This window comes from Vespa mandarinia, chromosome 7 (genome assembly GCF_050613455.1).
Source record: "Vespa mandarinia isolate Hongniang chromosome 7, ASM5061345v1, whole genome shotgun sequence".
NCBI lineage: Eukaryota > Metazoa > Arthropoda > Insecta > Hymenoptera > Vespidae > Vespa > Vespa mandarinia.
In genome coordinates this window covers 5442501-5466257 of record NC_140816.1, presented here as the reverse complement: position 1 = coordinate 5466257, position 23757 = coordinate 5442501, and the positions used below count along the sequence as shown (strand labels likewise).

Below are 23757 nucleotides of genomic sequence, written 5' to 3'. Positions count from 1 at the left end.
TATTATATCGTCTAAAATCTACGCGTATATACGTTCGCGCGAATTTCTAACGGAGGTGGATGCAAAAATAGACTATAGAGTTGAAATGAAATCGTCTCGGCTATCTATCATAGACGCATCACGTTGACTATTTCAAGTATGCGACTGGTTAAAAGGTGGGGATGGAAGACGATCATAGAATCTTTTGGATAAGTTCCCAACTCGACCATTTCAATTGAAACGAAAGAGAAACTTCGTCGAATTTAGGATTAACACCAGCTTAAGAATCAGCTAAAAATATTTGAAAATGAATAAAGGTAGGTGAGAGTAAGAGAGTAAGAGAGAGAGAGAGAGAGAGAAAGGAAGAATAAGAGAGATAGAAAATATTCCCACGGATTTCCTGTCTTTCGAATTCTATTACTTGGCTTACGTCATTCAACCTACACCTTGAACTAAAATTATCAATCGGTAATCATCGAAGTATTTTCAGTTCGTTTTCGATGAATTACACATTCTGAACTTACCAACGTTTATTAGGTATAATATTATATATTACAAATGTATTCACAATTCTATTTCATCTATTATAGTCAAATTCAATCGTTTATTACAACTTATTGTTAGTTTTACGATCGGGGGATTCTGTTTAATTTTCTTCGTACAATTAATATCAAATTGATAATTTAACTGTGATCGAAGTGAAAGTACCATTCAGGCTTAGTATGACTTTCAAAATCAATTGTACCAACTATTTCTCTCTTACTATCTCTCTCTCTCTCTCTCTCTCTCTCTCTCTCTCTCTCTCTCTCTCTCTCTGTCTTTCTGTCTTTCTCTCTTTCTCTGGTAAGACGACACTACGAGTGCCAGAGAATCCAAGTGCCGTTTTACATCCTTCTATATTTACACGGATTTCCCAAACTTTCGTTCGAGCTCGTTCTACAGACTACTAGTAAGAGTTTCTTCGTATTCAAAGATGATCTTTACCAGAAGGAAAATGTAGATCTCCATTGGATTAAGATCATCCGGCAATGATATTTAAATTAATAAATGGGTATGATATTCATTTGATACCGATATCTTTTGAACTTTCTTTTCCTTTTCCTTTCCTTTTCTTTTCTTTTCTTTTCTTTTCTTTTTTTTTTTTTTTTTTTTTTTATTGATACTCATCAAAGAGATGCAAAAAAAAATTTTTACCAGAGAATAAAAGAAAAAAAGAAGGAATTAAAAACATGACGTTTCCTTTAATATTATATTACGATTTAATAATTTTATTGAAATAATGACGAGGTGAAACAAAAAGAAGAAGAAGTAATTAAAAAAGAAAAGGAAAGAAAGAGAAAAAATGAAAAATAGAAATAGGAAGATATAAGAAGAAAAACTTACAGTTTTGGCTCGACGTATAGAATTTTCATTTGTTGATCTTTCGTCGTATCCGTATGATCCTCTTCTTTCTATTAAATAGAAAAAATACTAGAGTACGAATAAACAATGATATTTACATATCAAATCAGTCTTTTTGTTATTTTTGTTATTTTTTTTGCCCTAACAAACTATATGGAGTAACTCGAGGGACCGGTGTCCACTGAGTCGATTACTTTATGAGAAACAAGGGTAAACATAGAGACAATATTTGTTCGTTAACTTTACTTTCCTTCGTTCTCTCTTTCTCTTTTTATCTTCTTTGTCTGCTACGTTGTTTATCAACTGAAACAAGTGTACGAGACAATACCGCATCCCCCGTTATCTGAGTTAATACTACAAAGGAAAAAAAAAAGAAAAAAAAAATGAAATAAAACAAAGGTAAATAAATGAATACCAAAAATAAAAAAAAAAAATGAATCTTCTTTTTCTTCTTCTGTCTTTTCAATTTTCTTTTTTTTTTTTTTTTTCTAATGCATTAATTAACAAAACGTTGAAAACAAATAGATATACCGGGTTTTAAAAGATTCGTTAGTATAACTAAAAATAAAATCAAATATATCTCGGAATATATTCTCCGATCAAATAATCGATATCTTTCTCGTTGTACTGTTATAGATATAAGAAAAAGAAAGAGAGAAAAATGAAAAAAGAAAAAAGTCTAAAAAAATAAAAAAGAAAAATTAAAAGAAAAAGATACTCCCTCTCGAAGTTAGTTACAATGTTGAGAAGAATAATAAAGTTATTCATTGTGGATATTTCAATCGTTGATCTAACTACGATCTTTTCTTTTCTAATAAGCACTCGTTTTCCCGTTCGTGGTACGTTTCAAGTTGAATATAAAAAAAACAAAGCGGATTTAATTTTTCCCATATAGAGATGATAATTTTGTTGCAATTTCAAAGAATAAAAGTATAGAATCATTGTTACGACATACTTTTCGACTTCTATCTCGTACCATATTCTGCATTACAATGTCATTGAAAAAGAGAGAGAGAGAGAGAGAGAGAGAGAGAGAGAAAGATAGATGTGAAACTAGATATTCGAACATGTCAATCTTACAAATTCAATGGAGCATAGAATAACATTTTCCAATAACGAGATCGACCGTACGAAAATCTGTGAAAAACGATAATGAATTTTCATTCGGTCCGTGAAAGAGGAACAATGGCCGTTGGGTATAGAACTGGCTTCGTTCGAAATTTTCCAGATCTCCATAGGTATAAATTATCTTTCTATTTCACTCTTTCTCTTTAGACATTTACTCACACATATTCACAACCACACATACATACATACATACGTACATGCATAGATACACGTATGCTCGTACATTATAATACTTATATATACGTCCAACTTACATTCACGAACATATTCTCCATTGAAATATTTCTATTACGTTAAATACTCATGTATAAATTTCACTCATATATGAATTTACGTTTACTATTAGAACGATCGATTCTTTTCGAATCTTTCAAAATCTTTTCTTTTTCCTATTCTTTCCATTTTTGTACTTTCTTTCTTTCTTTCTTTCTTTCTTTTTTTTTCTTTTTCATTTTGTTCGATTTCAATTTAAATCGATTACGAATGTTTATTAAAGAGATCAATGGCCCACGTAAATAGATATTTTATATAATCTGAAAAAAGACGAACGCGTTTCGATAAAAAATTTTACTTACTTAAAAAATCATTTACTATCGAAATAGTTTGATTTAAAATCCCTCGAATATATATATATATATATATATATATATATATATATATATCCTTCATGCATATTTAATTAAGGATTAACATCGTCGTGTCGTTTATATATATTTGACAAATATTAACGATTAATTTGTGTAACTGAATATCCCTTACGCAAGTTGATTTTCTATTAGAAAAAAATACCGATCGATGATTGGGGAACATAATTCATGTCTCTTTCGAAGCACGAAAGCTTCTCGATCATTTATATTCCTCCACTTTTCCAGAATGTAAATCTTCGATATGCCAATACCAAAAGGAAAAAAAAAAAAAGAAAAAAAAGAAAAAAAAATGGAAAAAAAGAAAGAAAAAAGAAAAAAATGGGAGAAAAAAAAATAACCGAAGATAATATACCTTCGTCTTTTGTAAAATTATTAAATTAGAAAAAGAGACGATAACGTGACACGAGATAGAGAGAAAGAGAGAAAGAGAGAAAGAGAGAGAGAGAGAGAGAGAGAGAGAAAGAGATAATAAAAGATAACGAACGTAGATGGTAGAAGTAAATGCATTAAAGAAATATTATCAAACGTGATCAGAGATGAAAGTTAAGTATGACCTTACCGTCCCGTATAATTCAAGTAGGAACGTAATGATAAATCTTAAATTTTATTTAATTATTACCAAGGGAACATGATATTCGTTAAAGAATAACTCGTCTACACTTAATCGTTGTTCTTTCCGAGTGACATCAGTACGAATATCATATAGGTGCTCTTTGCTAGTGGCTGAATGGAAGGGTAAATGGTCGAAACGTTTGAAACTGAGAGATAAAGAGAGAGAGAGAGAGAGAGAGAGAGAGAGAGACAGAAAGAGAGAAAGAGAAAGAGAGAGAGAGAGAGGAATAGAAAGAGAGAAAGACAAAGAAAGAGAGAGAGAAAGAGACAGAGAAAGAGAGAGAGAGAGAGAGAGATAACATTACAAGGAGAGAACTTGGTAACAACAATGAAACACAAAGAGAGAGAGAGAGAGAGAGAGAGAGAGAGAGAAAATAGTACTTACGTGAGCGAATCGGAACGATTATGACTCTCTACACATATAGTAGATAGGAAGGAAGTTAAACATTATATCGAAGCTATTTCACTATGATAAAGCTAAAAGGTGTTTATCGTAACGAATAAAGATACGTATATTCTCTTCTATCTTTCTCACTAGCACGTCTTAAAAATTGACTATTTCTTGAAACTAGAAAATTGCATCCATGGAGGATCTGACGTGATCGAAAGTATAATACGAAAAAATATGAACGTAAGGATCACTGGGATCACAGAAACTAGCTCTATGGATTTCTATAAACAAATTCTCTCGATCATTTGTCAAACCATAATCCATAATGTTATATCTATCTATCGCTTTTACCAATACGTAGAAATGAAAGTAACATAGTTGTCCACTCGTTTCTATACGTAAGATGATATGAAAATGAATATATAGAATGTATATATATGTATATATATATATATATTTTCTGTATGAAAATCGTCGAATCGACCAGAAAATTCCATTTGCTTTTATGACTTTGATATGAATAAAAGAAATATAACTGCTTACGCCTGAGATATGCGGTGTGACACTTCAATAGAAGTTCCATATTTCAAACAGAGAGAGAGAGAGAGAGAGAGAGAGAGAGAGAGAGAGAGAGATAGAGAGAGAGGACATTTCAAATATTCTTAAAATATTTATATTTGTCGTGACTAAGTCTTTTCTTTTTTTATTCCTTTAATAAATCTATATAAATTGTTTTCTTTCGATAATTTATTTTTTCCTTCCCTTTTCTTTTCTCTTTTTCTTTCTAATGTGACATTTAACGAACGTCCTTTCTAATTCTAAAGTTTTGATCCTAAGATTAAATTTTAGTCATCGTTATGATGATATAATTTTTGTCAAAAAAAAGAAAAAAAGAAAAAAAAAAAAGAAAAAGATAAACTATATATATATGAAAAATAATACAATTTGTTATATATCATCGAATAAATATCTAAGGAAAATGGATATAAGTAATTTTATGTACATAAATACATAGCTTCACCGACATAGTTACTACGATTAAGAAGGAAAATCATCATTGGTTATTCTCTCCCTTTCCTGCTCTCTCTCTTTCTATCTATCTCTCTCTCTCTCTCTCTCTCTCTCTCTCTCTTAAAGAGAATTAGAGTTTCGGCACGAATCCAAAGGTGCAAAGTTTTCATGATGGCGGACGAATAGAACACGCGAGACGTTTGCTTGCTTGCTCGCTCGCTCGCTCGTTCGTTCCTTACCACGGCTATAAATAATTCGCGGACATAACGAAAATAGCGATCAGGGACGTAACTTTCGGTACCCAAGAATCATCGTTAGACATAGATGGACAGACAGACAGACAGACAGACAGACAGACAGACGGATAGACAGACCGACAGACAGACAGACATACATACATATATGCATACATATATATTAACAAGGCAGACAGATATACAAATAAATAGAGAAACAGAAAGAGAGAGAGAGAAATTGTATGAAAGAGAGATAGATAGAGACAAAGACAGAAACAGACAGAAAGAGAAAGAGAGAGAGAGAGAGAGAGAGAGGGAGAGAGAGAGAAGCTCATTTACACAGAAACTCGCAATAGCAATTAATATTGGTTTATATCTCTAGCCAAGTGAAATCCAACACTCGAAATAATTTGAAACATATTTCGAATAAGAGTTTCATCTAGAAAAGGTAGTTTGATTCTCATCTCAGTTTTTCTTTTCTTTCCAATATCTATTACTACTATAGTACATATATATATATATATATATATATATATATATATATATATATATATATATATAGATATATAGATATACATATATTCATTGCCCTCGCATACGATCAAGACAAGAATTAATGATATCTCACTGAAATGTAAACTTTCTTATCGCTTCGCGGAGAGAATCGTTTCGGAGTAGTTGATTATCGTGATTCGATATCGAAAAGAAAATGTAAAAAAAAAAAAAGGAAAAATCGGAAGAAAAAAGAATAGGAAAGAAAAAAGAAACGTAAAAAATTGATATTACGATTACGAGACGTATAAAAGAAAAAAAAAGAAAACAAACATTATTTTATTAAATAGAATATATTGTTTTTTCTCGCAAATACGATATTAGTAATTATTATTATTATTATTATTATTATTATTATTATTATTATTATTATTATTATTATTATTATTATTATTATTATTATTATTATTATTATTATTATTGTTGTTGTTATTATACGTTCATATATCTTATATAAATATTCTTGCACATGCATACAGACACACATAATGGATGTTAATATATTATTTGATAAATATTTACTATCGTAAGAAAATCTATGAAACGGATATGTCAAAACGATGTATTCGTTAAAATGATATGGATTAGTTTGAAAATGATCAAGATATGTGAATGTATCTATAAAAAAAAAAAAAGAAAAAAAAAGAAAGAAAGAAGGAAAAAAGAGAAAGAGAAACTTTCTATTATCAATTATTTTAGACATATTCAGCTCGAATTAATTATATGAAAATTATTTTTAACGGACTCCCATGGAAATATTTGAAAAATTTAGAAATATATTTTTGAATGAAAATGCAATATCATTTCGATATTGCTTTTCAGATTTATCTTAACAAGCTTATATTCTCTCTCTCTCTCTCTCTCTCTCTCTATCTATCTATCTATCTATCTATCTATCTATCTATCTATCTATCTATCTATCTATCTATCCATTTATCTGTTATTCCTCAAAGCTTGCAATTTCCCGTTCAAACGATAAATGTCGATCGTCATAGCGTTACTTCCAGACACTAAAGCTGGTCCCCCACTTATAGGTGTATCCACATACATACGGTTCTCTTGTAACATCATAATACCGAGCTAGCTTGCATTGCATTAGACAGACATTAGAAAGCGAGATCCTGTAGGATTGGGCGAGGAGGGTTTTCGTTTACGAGAGTAAACTTCGACTATAACATCGGTTAATATGGTACTGTACTATTCCACCTCTATCTTCCAATAATCTATGAATAATCTTCAATGCATTTCTAATGGGATATTGTTGAGAATCGTAACACTTCATACTTATATATTTGCTTCATCAGTTTAATTAACTCGACGTAATTATTCTTATATTAACGAGAGAATTATTCTATAAATTCCAATCAAATTTTGTCATTGTTACGATATCGCTGTTATATATATATATATATATATATATATATATATATATATATATATATGTATTATTTTTGATAATATGAATTAGTCGAATCTTTATTATATTAGAAGAATCTAAAGTGACAAAAATACGTAAAGAGAGACATAAAAATATTTTATGTGTTGATTGAGAAAATGAAAAGAAAGTAATTATCTTTGTGAAAGAATGTGGAAGTATTGAGATTAAAAAAAAAGAACAAAAGAAAAACAGAAGAAAAAAAGGAATTATTTCTTTCTTATATGTATCGTCATAATTTTACTTTTCGTCCAAGAAAAAAAGAAAAAAAAAAGAGCATAAAAGAACCCACATTAACGATTTACGAATAATAAAGCGAATAATAACGCGTGATAATAAAGGATTTTATTATCAAAGCGATAACCCGATTTTAATGTCGCGAATGCATTGAATTGTCAAATGCTTTTTCCATGATCTTAGATAAGGTAGAGCCGATTGGTATGATTCGTGAATGCAGTTAGCAAACGCATACTAAATCGTTAGGAACAATGGCGTCGAGTTCGCAATTCGTGGGTGTTTCCACGGGGTGGTTACAAAACGCGTTTGATCGACCGTACGAACGCGTTCATCGTTGCCTCGATAAGCCCTTTGTCCTTCGACCAATCCCACTGTATCGGCCGGTCGCGTTGTAACCGATTCTCGGACATCACGTCCATTGTTTCGACGATTGCGTATTGCAGAGTTAAGCAGACGTTTCGAAAACTGTTGTACATTTTTTTTCTTTTTCTCTTTTTTTTTTTCCACATACGTTACGTCGCCGAATACAAAGGGGAGAGAAGTCAAGGGTGATATTTTCAATTTTTCACCAAGTATTATTTATTCTTTTTCTCTTTTCATTTTTTTTATTTAAACAAACAAACCAACAGGATGTTTGGTAATGAATTATTTTTTTGCAATTCCTGTCGAATAATGAAATATTATTATTTTGTTAATTTATTTATTTATTTATTTATTTATTTATTTATTTATTTATTTATTGATAACAATGAAATTGACAAACGATCATGGAATTTTCAATTTTTCCGACGTTTCCATCATTCCACACAGATAAATACTATGTTTCATAGACGATGCTGCGAATTTAAGGGATATTATACGAGGATTAATTTTGTCGATAAGAAAGAACGTATTCTTTTTTTCTTTTTTTAATTCATATCCAAGAAAAAATATATGCAATATTAATACGTAGAAAATGTCTAACAATTAAAATTCTACGTCGTACCAATGGCACATAGAATTTTTATACTAACAGACACAATATTATTTCGTCGTATATGAATACCTCGAATTTTCTTCATTTTATATAATATCGTTATTGTAAGGAGACAAAAAAAAGACAAAGAAAAAGAAATTACAAAAATAAATTTTGTGTTCCTTGAGACTTCGAATCAAATGTATGTGTATTTAATAACAGTATTTAAAATTGTAAAAGATCAAACGATAGTGATTTACGTTGGGATAAAAAAAAAGAGCTAAGGTTAAGAAGCATGAAAAGATATTTCAAAAACTATAAAAATGTAAGAAATATATATATATATATATATATATATATATATGTATTTCTTATCAATGTATTATTGCTTTTCACTTCGTTGAACGCTGATATGAGAAACGAAAAACGCCGTAAAACGTCGCTAAAACGATGCCAAGGATGAGCATGACGAATGGCTGAGAAATAGTTTAGGAAATAGGAGTATCTGAGTTTTCCCAAGTCCGGTTTACCCTGCCAAATCGGCTAAATGACCGTAGACGACGTAAAGGAAGGAAAGTAAACGAGCTAGGAAAAGCTTGCCAAAATAATCTCTACGCTGGTTGAGTTTGGACAAACGCATGTTACATTTACATTTCCATAATCTATTTGCATTTATAAATATACGAATTTGTGCTTATTTATGTATAAATTAAATAGTACTAATTAATAACTAACTCGTCAAATATACATACATATATATATATATATTTTTTTTTTTTATTTTTTATTTTTTAATAAAACATTTAAATGTTTTTTCTTCATTAATCAATATTAATTTTTATTATTTTATTTATCCCTTTTAAATATTTCATATTTTATATTTTATACGCATTAAATTAATAATATTTTATAATATATTAATAGCAAAACAAATTTGATACCAATCTGATCTCATTCACGTTATGAACATTTTTTTTTTTTTTTTTCATATAATCAAAAGTAAATTATTAATTAGATTCATTAAAAAAGGAAGAAAAACAAACGAAAAACAAACTTTTTAACGATACGATCTTCAGATTTTAACAGTTTCCTCTTGTTTTAATACTCTTTATACGTCCACTCTAAACGAAGTCCGATTTTATATGCTTTTAAAAATGTTACTAGCACCGCTACTACTACTACTACTAATATTATTACTACTACTACTGCTACTGTTACCACTACCATAGTGACTAAAGTATAATACTTTTCTATTCTCTCACTCTCTTTCACTTTCTTTCTCTCTCTCTCTCTCTCTCTCTCTCTCTCTCTCTCTCTCTCTCTCACTCTCTATGCCTTTCTCCTTCTCTCTACGTGATAAAAAAAGCTTAAGTAATTATCTTGCGGCCTCTTTTCTAGTTACACGAGAAATAGAGCAAAGAGTATGTGTATATGTATAAACGTACATATATATATATATATATATATATATATATATATATATATACACGTTGGACCCGTTTCTTTCTTTCAACATGTCACATTGGCAGCTCTTCAATTTTGATGTACAAATGACGATGGCTTCCTTGGTCCTCTGAGGTTACTACAAGAAGAGATAGAGAAAAAAAGAAAAAAAGGAAAAAAAAAGGGGGGAAAGAAAAAAAGAACAAAAACACAGAAAGAAAGTAAAATGACATATATAAAGTGTAGTGAAGAAGACGAAATGAAAAGAAAAAAGTGAAGCAACGAAAAAAAAAGAAAATCAAAAGAGAAGAAAGAAAGAATTGTAACGAAAGTAACTTATTCTTCTACAAATATCGAACTATCATCAATTATATCGCTATCAATAAATTGGAGGATTAATATTAATTAATAAAGTGTTGAAAATTTTCTTGATTTAAAGAATAATTCTTTATCTTTCCTACTTGATCAGAGCTTGAAGTTATATTTGCCTATCTATGACTCTCTCTCTCTCTCTCTCTCTCTCTTTCTCTTTGTCATATGCATTTAATACGTAGTATTTACACGTTCACCATATTCGAGATTATCTTTGTGTGATTTTTATCTATGTATGTATATTTGCAAGTACGCAAGTACTTACTTATATATATGTAGACAACGTTTAAAGATAACGAAAAGAAGGGATCTTTCATCGTCGAAGGATTTATTCCATCGTCTCTGTTTTCCATCTTTCCGTATAAAAGGATGCACTGGCTCGTGAGGGAAAAATTACGATGCATTATGCGCAAAGTATGTCCAAAAAATTAATGGACGAACACGTACCACGTCGAGCATTTTTATTCGAAATAAAATTGCGAGTACGCGATTGCTACGAGTCCTATATTCCGCAAAAAAGAGAAAAAAAAATAGAGAGAGAGAGAGAGAGAGAGAGAAAGAAAATATAACAAAGAATTATATTCCTTTCGCCTATACTTTCTATCTTTTAAAAATATTCTTTTTATTTTCTATTCATTATACGTGTCTTACTTATGATTGATTCGTTTCAATTTCTTTTCTTTTTCTTCTTTTTCTTTTTTTTTTCTTTTTTTTTTTTTTTTTTTTTTTCCTTATTTCTATTCATTCCTCCAACATCGTATCTCATAGTAAACACAATTTTCATAGTATATTTCTCCAAATTATAATTATCCGTATTTCTCATAACATATAATCATTTTTCGTTATAACGAATTATAAATTATCGGGTATTGATCTCAAAAAAAAAAAAATCAATTATTTCTATTTCGTTTAGGTTTTAGGCTAATTTTTATTGATTTTCTTCATTATCCTCTTCAAATCGTAAAATTATTAAAAGATTAAGTAATATTATTACTTGGTCCGAAAGAAATGAATGAAAAGAAAATTGTTTCGGAGAATATTACGTAATTGATTTTTAATATCACTTAAGAACTTTTGATCTATCTTCTTTCTCTCTCTCTCTCTCTCTCTCTCTCTCTCTCTCTTTCTCTCTATAAATAAATAAATAAATAAATAAATATATATATATATATAATAAATGTTAAGATCTTTCTAATTTATAGTAATGCCCTAAATGCAATAACTACATTTTCTCATGATGTGTCTATCTATCTCTCTCTCTCTCTCTCTCTCTCTCTCTCTTTCTTTTTCTTACACACGCGAAGCCCGTTGTCATGGTCAAAGCTTAATGCATTAGAGGGCCGGTTGAACGTGAAACGATAATAGCTCGCTCGATGGACCCTTCCGTTATGATTCTATACCATAACCGGCAAAACGAAAGAGAATTTCATTTTAGGAAGGCAACATTCTCGAAGCGAGATATTTCTCATCATATCGTAATCGTTACAATTTCTTATCCGTATCATCCTTTCCTCTCTTTTTAACTTGTTATCTTTTTTTTTTATTTCTTTTTTTTTTCATATCTCCGTACTGGGAAGGAATTTTGAATCTCAGTTTATTGGAACGTTCCAACTGAATTCTTCGACATATTCTATTTCTCGAACGACTTCCTACAATTTTCCATGAGAATAAAAAAGAGAAAGAGAAAGAAAAAGAGACTGAGAGAGAGATAGATAAATAGATAGAGAGAGAGAGAGAGAGAGAGAGAGAGAGAGAGAAAGAGAGAACGACTTTTCATATGTTCAACAATACGGATGATAATTCTCATCTGTTCTTTCTAAATCGTTCTTCTTTTTCTTTTCTCTTATTTCTTTCGCTCTTTCTTTTTACTCTTTTCTTTTCTCTTCAATACGTTTCTTAACATAAAGCATAAAAAATATCGCACGATTATATCGTTCGTTTTTACATCGAATAAAAAATAAATCTTATCGTTTAACAGCGCAATTAACCAAAATTATTTTCCTCTTTAATATCACGACATTTTTCGCGAAATATATCGAAGATATTATTTCACTTGATTTAATTTCATTCATTTATTTGTACCACCTTTTTTCTTTTTCTATCAAACGATAAACGAATGATATAATATATATATATATATATATATCGATTAATGGCTGAACAGTTCTTTTTATTGAAAACATTACATAGAAATCTCGTTGATGTATTTTTTATGTACGTTCGAAGTTAACGTCGTAACGTCGTTGAGATTCGTGCGAAGGAATAAAAAGAAAGCAAAAAAAAAAAAGAAAGGAAAGTAAAAAGAATGAATAAAAAAAAAAAAAAGAAGAAAAACAATGTATAATATAAATATGTAAGAAACGTGGTAAAAAAAAAAAAAGAAAAAAAAAGAAGAGAGCGATAAAATGTGGTTACGCAAATAAAAAAAAAAAAGATAAAATGAGAAGCTCGTAAATCGTAAAAAAAAAAGTGGGGGGGAAGAAGCTTCCGTGGTTTCTTAAGGACAATGACGATAAAACTGCACGAACTTGAGACGAGTAAAAAGCCATTTTAAAAAATTACAATGAAATTCGTTGGAATTAAGTTGACAATAATTGTTTAACATTAATCATACTTTTATATACGATAGATATGAATTTATAAAAATAAATAAATATCGTGCGTCTATGATATGTACAAATTTTCAAGATCGATCGTAGATAAGATAAATTTTTCGAAATTTCTTCGAAATTTTTGTTCATGAAATTTTGTTGCGCTCGCGCCCGTGCGAAGGAACAAAGTGTACAACTTTGAAATATGTTCTTTAGAACTGCTTGTGTACATTTTGTAATTTGAGAGGAGTTGACGGAGTTGAAATCGCTTATGAAAAGAAACAGAACAGACAGGAATAAACTTGAAACTTAAGAGCTATTTTTCGCGAGACCACTTTTTCTAATCCGACACAGGCTTGAACATCTCGAGAAATAATGAAGCGTTCAACTTGAAACTTAACAGAACGCATAGAAACAAGTATCCCTGTTGTTTCCATTAAAAAATTACGACCCGCTAAAATTTCTTCCTCATCTCTTATATATGATTCTTCAAAACAAACTCTATTACGTTTTAATAACATCGAACCCTTCTTCTTCTTCTTTTTCTTCTTCTTTTTTTTTTTCTTTCTTTTTTCTTTTTTTAGTCCCTTAGAGATAACTAAGTATAAGCCGATTAATAAGAACCGAAAAAACAATAAGAGATAAAGAATTATATTTTGAGATGAAAAGCGAAATTCTTAAATAATTTCTTTTTTTTTTTTTTTTTTTCTTTATCTTTTCTTCTTTATAATGACACGAAAAAAAAAAACAAAAAAAAAAAAAAGATAAATATTAAAGACCGTCATCCTCTTTTCCTACTCCACGTACAAGTTTTATTACCTATACAAAAGATCTATTTATCTTGAAACTTAGCTGTAATCCTTTTTTTTTTTATCTCTTCAAAATAAAAAAAAAAAAAACAACATTTCGCAGGAATAATTTCTGTTTTGTAAGTTGCGAACGAACGTCTCCTCACGAATAATACTTTGTACGTTTTCCAACGAGTTGGACACGCTCGACACGCATGTTTATAATGAATCATGAATCATACTTGCTCGACTCCGCTCTCTCTCTCTCTCTCTCTCTCTCTCTCTCTGTCTTTCTTTCGTCATTTTCTTTTCTTTCTCTCCCTCTACTTCTCCCTCGAACGAAAGATTTATTTACGTCTCGCGTGTTTAAGTTCGTACCGATGTAACCAAAAGAAGAAAAAAGAAAAGAAAAGAAAAAATTACTATTGTTTTTCCGTTCTCCCAATCCCTCCCTACTCGCTACCAAATGCAACTCGAAAAAACATGATTCTTACGAGGTAGTAGTACAGTACTAAAGCGAGATTGAATGGGTGGATGTGTGACAGGGTGGTAGGGGTTGCTTCGGAAGGGATGCAAATAGAAGAGAAACGAAAAGAGAAATACGGAAGGGAACTTTCCGAAGAAAAATATGTACGGAAACGTTCGATTTAAAGTTGTACTTTTATTTATTTATTATTTTTTTTTTTTTCTTTCAATCTCTCGCAGAAGAACGTCGATAAAAATAGTAAAACCCATTTTTCTCGAGAACATGTTTGTTACTCACGTAAATTACCCTGATGCATGACTTTTCTTTTTCTTCGGCCACTCATGTTACGCATACGTTTTTCTCTATATCATTTATTTATTCAATAACGTATCTCGTCTCGTGTGGTAAAATAAACATCGTACGAGAACCCCACTTTGTCGTCTTTCTGCGACACGACAACGTGACGACGATCAAAAATATTGTTACTCCGTTTGAATGTGGATACTTTCTAAGCTTTCATGACGGTCAGTAAATTCTATTTGAAGGTAAGTAAGACGAAGATATACAGAAGATAAAATAAATAAATTAGATGAAACACGAGAGAGATAGAGAGAGAGAGAGAGAGAGAGAGAGAGAGAGAGAGAGACAGAGAAAGTAATCAAAGAAACAAATTCTTTGACGAAATTAGAAAAAGCAAAAAAGAAATTTAACGATCTGTCATTCTAACAGATTTATAAAAAGAAATAAAAATATTCTATATAAGAATTTGAGTGACGTTATAACTAAAAGAACAAAAAAAAAAAGAGAAAAAAGAAAAGAGAGAAGTAAAAAAAGGAGGAAAGAAAAAGATCTCCCGTCGTTCAGGCACATTACTGTGTTTTTACTTTCTCGCGTATGGATATCGTTGGTGAAAAGATAAGAATAGAAAAGGAAGGTGAGAAGAGGGAAGGAGAAGGCAAATGAAAATAAAAATGTAAGAAGAAAAAAAAATTAACCCTGAGCACTTTCCACTGTCGCTTGTTATCGCATTCTAACACAAAGGAACCAGTAAATTCAAAGAGAAGTAAAAAGATAGACGGAGAGACGGATAAAGATATAAAGAGAGAAAAAGAGAGACAGAGGAAAGAGAGAGAGAGAGAGAGAGAGAGAGAAAAAGAGAGAGATGAAGGAAAATAGAGAAAAGAAGAGACAAAGCCACGAGAGTAAGTACTTAAGTCATAGCCGGAAAACTGGTAGTAAGGGAGCATCGGAAATTCTCGTTAGGGGTCGTCACGAATCGTCGCGTTCCCTTTTGTTCTTTAATGATTCATGCTACACGAGAAAAAAGACATTTCCTTTAGAAAGAGAAAATCCATCTGATATTGTCGATCGTGCGACAAAGAAATTTTTGTTGTCTTCACCATTGTCTTTTTCATCCTCTATCATCACAATCTATCTCCTATCATCGTTTTCTTTCTTTTATCTCTTTCCCTCGACCACTTTCTCGATCATTCCATCTCTTTCTCATCCTTCTCCTACATCTCTTATCCCATTCCTCCCCATTAGAATAGAGTACACAAAGAGAAAACGATAATTTCTATTTGCTACGACGATACGTTTTAGTGTCTCTTGAAGATACATATTCTTCCCTTCTGCACATATATATATATATATATATATATATATATATGAGCCGTTTATTTTGAAAGTGGCCTAACTCCATTTATCAATTTTTTCCGGTTGCTATAATTACATGTACAACTTTATTTTATTTATCAGTAAAGCATTTCAGGTTGCTTATATTATGGGCAAATACGATAATTCTTGACGCATAAGTTTTCAGAGTTAGTTCAATAATTTAAACGTTTATTTTGAAAGTGGCTTAACTCCATTTGTATTTAAATCAATGAATGAAAATGAAAATTTTAAAGTCTTGAATTTATTACCACGTCGGGATAGATCAAGAAAGTTCGAAAATATTGTATTGACACCACTGTATAAAAATATCAGACAAATTACAACAGCAAAATTATTCTTCATTTTCCCTTCTTTTTTCTTTTTTTTTTCTTTTTTATAATAACAATAACGTCGACGAAAACGAATTGCCATTATCGTTAACAATGAATTCTTATTGAAAACATCATTATCGCAATTTGCACTTAATGATTACACAGAAACATATGTGCCCATAATTATGAAAATGGTCTAATATATTTCTTGTTTCGAAATATTTAATGAATTGCGTTTGAACGAATTAAAAAATATTTTTATATTATGCGACATTTTAATTTATAATTTTCTTAGTCTTGATTAATGGAAATTTATTATAAATATGAAATTTTATATGAATTTCATACGAAAATGTTGTTTTTAAAGCTCTAATTGACTTAAACCATTTTCAAAATTAATTGTATGTTCTATAAATGACTTAAAGCAATAAAGAACTATGAGTTTTAGTCGAAACAATAACTTTAATAAAATAATTCATGAACATTTATTAATTATTTTTAAAAAGTAATCCATTTTTATCATTTTTTCTAGTTTTTATGATTCTTAAAATGTTTCTGATAAACTGGAGAGATGTATGGTAGTAAACACATGATATCTTTATGTTTTTCTTCCGTTACTAGTCTAGGGATGGTGTATAATGGAAGTAATTTAATATTTTCGTATATTTTTGGACTTCCTCTTTTAGGTGAAAGATCCAAAACGTGGAAATTAGAATCATCTAAAGAAGTTTTATACAACATTTTATAAGATTCATTTTTCAAGAAACTCCTCCATTGAATTTTCCATAGTATTCGCTGGAATTTTCTTTTGCTTTTTTCTGGTCCTCTGCAAGACAGTTCCTAGCTCGTTCGGCATTTTGTAAATGTACATCATAACTTTCTCTAAGATGTAATTTCTCTTTCTCATTATTGCATGCTTTGATTTTTCCATTCAGTAAAGCGCATTTTTGGTGTGTGTCTTTTTGAGGAGCATGGAAATTTAAGTTAAATTCAGTATTAAATATTTACCTGTAGACCACTTTCATAATTATGGGCACATTTTTGCCAGGCGCGTATTTGCTTCCATAATCTATATTGATAACTTTCGCTGGGCGCATATGTGCGCCCATAGTATTCAAAGGGTTAATGGTATTATCACAACCGTGTTGTGTCTAATTGCGGTGATTCCCATTCCCATGGTAGTAGAAAATTGTTCATATAGTGAAAGTTGTTGACTACTGATTATAAATGACTATACAGAGGACGAACGACTATAAATGACTATAAATGACAATAAATGAATAAAAATGATTACAAATAACTATACTGACTATTGACTATATGACTACATGACTATCATAGAAAATTGTGGAGAGAGAGAGAGAGAGAGAAACAGGTCCTTTGGGAATTCGAATACAAAGTCCAAGAGGATTCTTCCACGAAAAAATGTAAAAAACTATCAACATTCTCTCCATGCATACAGACACAGATACAGATACATTGTTTATGCCCACCCTCTACCAGGTTATCCGCCCATACTAGGTTAGACCCGCTCCCACCAGTTTAGCCCCTCCACATGGGGTACTTGGCCCGGCCACGTACTAGGTTAGCCTCGCTGCTTACTAGAAAAGCCCTGCCCCTACTAGGTTAGCTACGCCCACTGGGGTACTTGGCCCCGCCCCCGGTAGGTTAGCCACGCCCCATGGAGTACTTGACCACGCCCACCGGTAGGTTAGCCACGCCCTCTGGGTACTTGGCCCCGCCTCCTGCTAGGTTATCCTCGCCTCCTGGGGTACTTGGCCCCGCCCCCTACTAGGTTAGCCACGCCCTCTGGGGTACTTGGCCCCGCCCCTACTAGGTTAGCAACGCCCTCTGGTGTGTTAGCCCCGCCTCCTGGGGTACTTGGCCCCGCCCCCTACTAGGTTAGCCACGCCCTCTGGTGGGTTAGCCCCGCCTCCTGGGGTGCTTGACCCCGCTCCTACTAGGTTAGCCACGCCCTCTGGGCACTTGGCCCCGCCTCCTACTAGGTTAGCCCCGCCTCCTGGTGGGTTAGCCCCGCAATTGAGCTACTTGGCCCCGCCCTCTACCAGGTTAGCCACGCCCCCTGGGGTACTTGGCCCCGTCCCCTAGTAGGTTAGCCGCGACGCTTGGTGTTTTTGGTCCCGCCCTCTACCAGGTTAGCCTCGCCACTTGGGGTATTTGGTCCCATCCTCTGGGGAACTGGGCCCCACCCCGTATTAGGTTAGCTTTGCCCCCTATGTATTTAATCATTCTTTCTCTCTCCTTCTCAATCTCTTGTAGTACAAAAGAAGTTCTTCTATATTTCTAGTAGAAAGACTTTAAATAACCTTATAAAAATTTTAATCGTCGTTCGTCTCATGTTAAGGAATTCTTTACGAACAGATGTTCCAATTCGCACTTGCGCGATAAGATATATAAAGCAATCATATCATAAGGATTGAATTGATAAGAATGATTTTATTATAAATAATATTGTGTTTTAAATGTCATATTAATTTCTTTTTGTTCTCCGGCAAGTGTAAAAAAAAAGAGAGGAAAAAAACATATTTGTTTGATTTGAAATCGAATAAATATTTCATTGAAAAGCCTTACGTATCGTTTTAGAAGATTTATCAGAAAAATTCGTGGCTTCGTTTGAGCAACGATATATCGATGAAACATTTATTATTCGTTTAAGAGTGATAATTGAAACAGAAGGTTTCTTCTTTTTTTTGTTTTCTTTTTTAATTTCCATAAAGTTATTCGTATAAATAAGACTTTATTATTTAAACGTCGTTTTCCGTTTATATATAATTTCAATTTGTAAAAACAAAAAAAGAAATTATTTTTCAATGAAACACTTGTACGTGAATCATTGAAAAAATTATTATACAAATAAATGAAAATCCTTGAATTAAAAAGAAATAAAAAATATTTCTTTATAATATAAAATTTTCTATAAGACATCAATGAATGAAAATGAAAATTTTAATGTCCTGAATTTATTACCACGTCGGTGTAGACCAAGAAAGTTCGAAAATATTGTATTGACACTACTGTATAAAAATATCAGACAAATTAAAACAGCAAAATTCAAGAACATAATTGATCTATTACGATATATACCACCGGAACATCATGATTTCTTCAAATCCCTTTGACACACAAAATTTAGATGAGTAATAAATTGTTTTGTAATAAATTTATGTTCGTAGTTTTGTACGTTATGTAGTTAAAAAATGTTTTGAATCGCATAAATTATGTTTTCGAAGTGTTTTAGAGATATGTAAAATAAATTGAGTATTATTTTTTTCAATTTGAAGCACCTTAAATTATGTTGAATGGACTTAGGTATCTTCAAATTTTATAATGAATCTGATGATTAATTTTGAAAGTAGCCTAACTCCATTCTTGATAAGAAAACGCATATTATTCACTTAATAATTGCCACTATTTTAATAGGAACTATAAATTTAAAACCCTTAGATACACTTAAGTAGTATAACTCATTAGTATCCTATAAGTATATTTTTAAATTCATTGAAACGCAAACCCTTAAATATCTCGATTTGAAGATAAATGGAGTTATGTCACTTTCAAAATAAACGGCTTATATATATAACAACGAGTATTTACCTACTTCTATTTAAGGAAGTGAGACAGAGAGAGAGAGTGAGAGAGAAAGAGGGAGATAAATATTTTATTGAATAAAATTTATGAATAAAATTTAACATAGATTTGTAAGATATTACGTTTTAAATGTAGATAATATGTCGGCAGGTTTATTACGTGCTTTATCACGATAACAATTAAAGCGAATCAGTGTTAGATAATAATAAACGTGAAATAAGTTAAAATGAATAGTTTAAAAAGGAATAAAAAGGATGAATTTAAATTGGGAACTAATAAAAGAAATTGAATGAGAATAAATAAAATATTTTCAGTGAGTGTGTGTGTGTGAGTGTACATAATACGAATTTAATACAAAATTTTATTACTTGTGTAACATAATTAAAGATAACGAACTATATGATAATTTGAATTTATTATTAAGAGAAACGACGATAGAATTAATAACGACGATAAATCGATCGGTAAAAATAAAATCACCAAATATTATATTCCCATAGGATAGATCGTTTCTAACTAGAGATTGTAGATATCACTGGCCAATTTCTCCAAAGGAAAATTGTAGAACGTAATAGAACGTAGTGGATATGAGTAGACGATAAGATTTATCGATCATAGAAAGATAAATCGTGATAGGTGAGAAAGATCGTGATTTCAAAGATGAGAAATGATTTTCTAGTTCGAATGGTAACTAATTTTCCGAAAAGCGGATTGACAAATATATATATATATATATATACATATATATATATATATATACATATATATATATATATATACATATCTTTTCCACCTAGCTAAATAGTAGCTAACAACCAGCCAGATGGGAATCCATTCTATACGGCATTTCCGACGGACAAGTAGAACATTCAGCTTATTTACCAGACAGCAGAGTTATCGTCCCGTTATACCGAACGTAACACGATGTTGGATTTGCATACACACGTACATATCTGTATGTATACGTACGTATATATATATATATATATACATATACGTACGTATACCTTGAACACGTTTCATGAAGAGAATGATTTGAGGAAGAAGAGACGTAGTTAAAGGAGGATGTTACGTGTTATACGTATTATAGGAATAGAAATAAGGATGAAGTAATGAAAGAGAAAGAGAAAGAGAAATAAAAAGAGAAAGGGGAAAGATAAAAGATGGAGAAATAGTTCTTACTCTTTATCCGATAGAAAAATCGTTTCACGAATGCCGCATTGGCATTCGATTATCCGTAAAAACTTTAATGATTAATAGCTGCGTTTTTTTTACGAACGAACGCTTTATATTTCATCTCTCTTACTCTTATTCTCTCCCTCTCCCTCTCTCTCTCTCTCTCTCTCTCTCTCTCTCTTTCTCTCTCTCTCTCTCTCTCTCTCTCTCTTTTATACATGAATCGAATCTGAAAAAATTCCCGTCCCGTAAAAGGTAAGATCCCACTATCGAGATCTAGTTTAGAAAGAATGCCATGAAAAATTTTTCTTTCTGAGAAATGAAGAATGCCCTTACCTCGAAGTTGCCAAGCATGAAAGAAAGAATGTCTCGAACTCCTTAAACGATCATTTACAGGCGCATCGAAAACTCTAAAGTAGGAGTGTAGAGCTGATAAGATGAGTATATGTACGTGAGGGGATATATATATGAAAGATAGGAAGGAGGAACAGGAGATAGAAGAATAGAAGATAGATAAGAAAGAACTGAAGGAATGCGATTGACCTTGCACTAGGGAATTTCTTAAATGCATATTTTTAACCTCTATCATAGAATATTTACTTGGGGAGGGAGGACGGGAGGGGGAAATGCGTGTATATATGATTGGACAGGGGGGGAAGAATTATCGAAAGATTTTTTCTTATTACCGATTCGATTTTTAACGCCTCTTGTTTTATCGAGCTAGACAAGGATAGAAGAAAAGAAAAAAAGAAAAAACGAAATAAGGAAGAGATAAAGTAGATCGGACGAAAGTAAAATAAAAGGGAAGGAAAGGTAAGAAATGATACGTTCGTCTCAATCTATTTCCCCCAAGATGTTCTATTAGTCCCATGAGAACCCTTCAAATTTGTCGCGCTCGATGTCAAGGGCCATACTACATAAGATCGCAATCGATTTTTATACATAAGATGGATAAGAACGGATACATCAACTAGATTGCGATGAGATATCAAGATATCTTCCATTTTTCGAGGCCATTCCATTAACTAAAGATTACTTTCGAATGAAATATATAAAGAGAGAAAGAGAGAGAGAGAGAGAGAGAGAGAGATTCTGAAACTTTATATTAAGAAAAGTTGTGCAAATTAAAATAATATAATTTTTTCCTTTTAATTCCTTAATTTAGTACAAACAATATTTAATTGTATTCTTCTCAAAGAATAGCTAACTGACCGAAATTATCTGATGGTCGTTCAAGAGAATAAACAAAGATAAAATAAGAAATGGAGAGTGAGTGGGAATGAATAGAAAATAGCGAGCATGATAGCGACAACAACAATAATGTCGACGTATCATTCGATTGTGGAAAAATCAAGTTAAAACTATTTCCAAATGGAAAGTCTACTTTTAGGAAAAAAATCCTCGTTTATGTTATTTGTATATTATTATACACGTATATATATATATATGTGTGTGTGTCATTCGTACATATATATATGTATGCTCTTTTCGAAGAATCGATCTGTCGAGCTTTAATGTTGGATGCTATGAATGCGAATTGTGGCTCAACGAAGCAGAGAAAAATGAATACATACATATATATATATATATATATATATATATATATATATATATATTATCTATATATATAGATAAAGATAAGAGAAGTTTAAAAACAAAAAAAAGAAAGAAGCATTAAAAGGAACTTTAATGGAATATATAATAATATATTTAATAAATACAAATTTTTAATAGTAGTATGTATATATATACTATTATTAAAAATTTGTAAAAAATATTATTGTCTGATTTTATATCTCTAATTTCGTTTATTTGATTGTTCAATAAGTAAAGTTGAAATTTTTCATATTTTCTATCTAAATAAATAACATTGTATTCAGTAATTTATTATTGACAATTTGTATCAAAAATTTCGTACATTATACTAGTATACGCAATCCAATTCAATCCTATTGTATAGTATACTATACTTTAGTCGTTTATTTATATATAAAATACTGTGAATTCCGTCATTGGTTTTTTATCAAGTTAATGCTACATTAATAAATGCAATAGAATACAATACTATTTTATATTGTAGTATAATATTTATTTAAATATAAAATTCTATATTACTCATTGACCAAACTAATAATATATCGATCTTTTTTATCGCACTTCATCTTTCTAACACAAACACACACACACACACATACACGTACGTACGTATATACACTATTACTAATAGTAGATATTATTATTTCCATCATTATTTCCATCGTCATAATTAACGTTATTATTCTATAATATATTTCATTATTACTTCTTGTATTATTTTTTATTATTTTATTTTTTTTTATTTCTTTTTTTTTTTTTTATTTTAATTATGTAATTAGAGCAGACCCAAGGGAACATCTCAACGACCAACGCCCATGCTACACATTTCCGAATTTTGCTTTTCTCCCGAGACTTTTCCTTCTCCCTTTTAACCGGAAACCCTCGACAAACGCGTCTCCAACTACCTAACGTCACAATACAAAAAGTACAATAGACCAGCTCACACAGAACATCGAAACGAGTTATATTTAATTCCACGACAGAAAATTCATAGAAAACTCGTTACTCCTGAGAATCGAGTTGCTCGTTCTTAACGAAAGAGAGAGAAAGAGAGAAAGAGAGAAAGAGAGAGAGAGAGAGAGAGAGAGAGAGAGAGAGAAAGGGAGAAAGGAAAAGAAAACGAAAAGAAGGAAAAATAAAAATG

At 30.9% G+C, this 23757-nt stretch overlaps 1 long non-coding RNA gene across 1 annotated transcript in view; it reads right to left on the bottom strand.

Annotated features, from left to right (window-relative positions):
* Nucleotides 1–828: 828 nt before the first annotated feature.
* Nucleotides 829–23757, bottom strand: part of LOC146872897 (uncharacterized) — a 25222-nt gene continuing 2293 nt past the window's right edge. Inside the window, exons 2-3 of the long non-coding RNA XR_014982340.1 lie at nucleotides 1363–1430; nucleotides 829–957 (exon numbers count right to left, since the gene is read on the bottom strand). This is a non-coding gene — a long non-coding RNA (uncharacterized LOC146872897). The remainder of the gene's footprint in view (nucleotides 958–1362; nucleotides 1431–23757) is intronic.